This window comes from Schistocerca cancellata, unplaced genomic scaffold (assembly GCF_023864275.1).
Source record: "Schistocerca cancellata isolate TAMUIC-IGC-003103 unplaced genomic scaffold, iqSchCanc2.1 HiC_scaffold_782, whole genome shotgun sequence".
NCBI lineage: Eukaryota > Metazoa > Arthropoda > Insecta > Orthoptera > Acrididae > Schistocerca > Schistocerca cancellata.
The window spans coordinates 4,259,884-4,260,560 of NW_026046793.1; the positions used below are offsets into that span (position 1 = coordinate 4,259,884).

Below are 677 nucleotides of genomic sequence, written 5' to 3' on the forward strand. Positions count from 1 at the left end.
CATTGTCTATTGTGAGGGGTCCGCTTGTACGTGGCACTCCGTCTTCAGGCCACAAGTCGCCTACCGGGACCATCCGACCGTCGTGTCATCCTCAAGGGAGGATGTGGATAGGGGTGTGGGGTCAGCACACCGCTCTCCCGGTCCTTATGATGGTATTCTCGACCGAAGCTGCTACTATTCGGTCGAGTAGCTCCTCAGTTGGGATCACGAGACTGAGAGCACCCCGAAAAATGGCAACAGCGCATGGCGGCCTGGATGGTCACCCATCCAAGTGCCGGCCACGCCCGACAGCGCTTAACTTCGGTGCTCTCACGGGAACCGGTGTAGCCACTGCGGCAAGGCCGTTGCCCCACTTGTACGTGGAGACCGATTTTTTAATATAATTAATGATGAATGACCTGAAACGATTGTCATACGTAGAAGGGATTGTATTTTTGACAGCAATGAACCAAAGATGTTGCCTGAGTGTCAGAATCGACCCTGAATAAAGACAAGTGTGAAGTTATTCACGTGAGTACTAAAAGAAATCAGATAAATTTCGATTACACGATAAGTCACACAAATCTGAAGGCTGTAAATTCAGCTAAATACTTAGGGATTACAATCACAAATAACCTAAATTGGAACGATCACATAGATAATATTGTGGTTAGAGCAAACCAAAGATTACGATTCAT

At 47.6% G+C, this 677-nt stretch overlaps 1 pseudogene; it reads right to left on the bottom strand.

The window, feature by feature from the left end:
- Positions 1–231: 231 nt before the first annotated feature.
- LOC126143168 (5S ribosomal RNA) lies at positions 232–349 on the bottom strand (annotated as a pseudogene).
- Between the last annotated feature and the right edge of the window lie 328 nt (positions 350–677).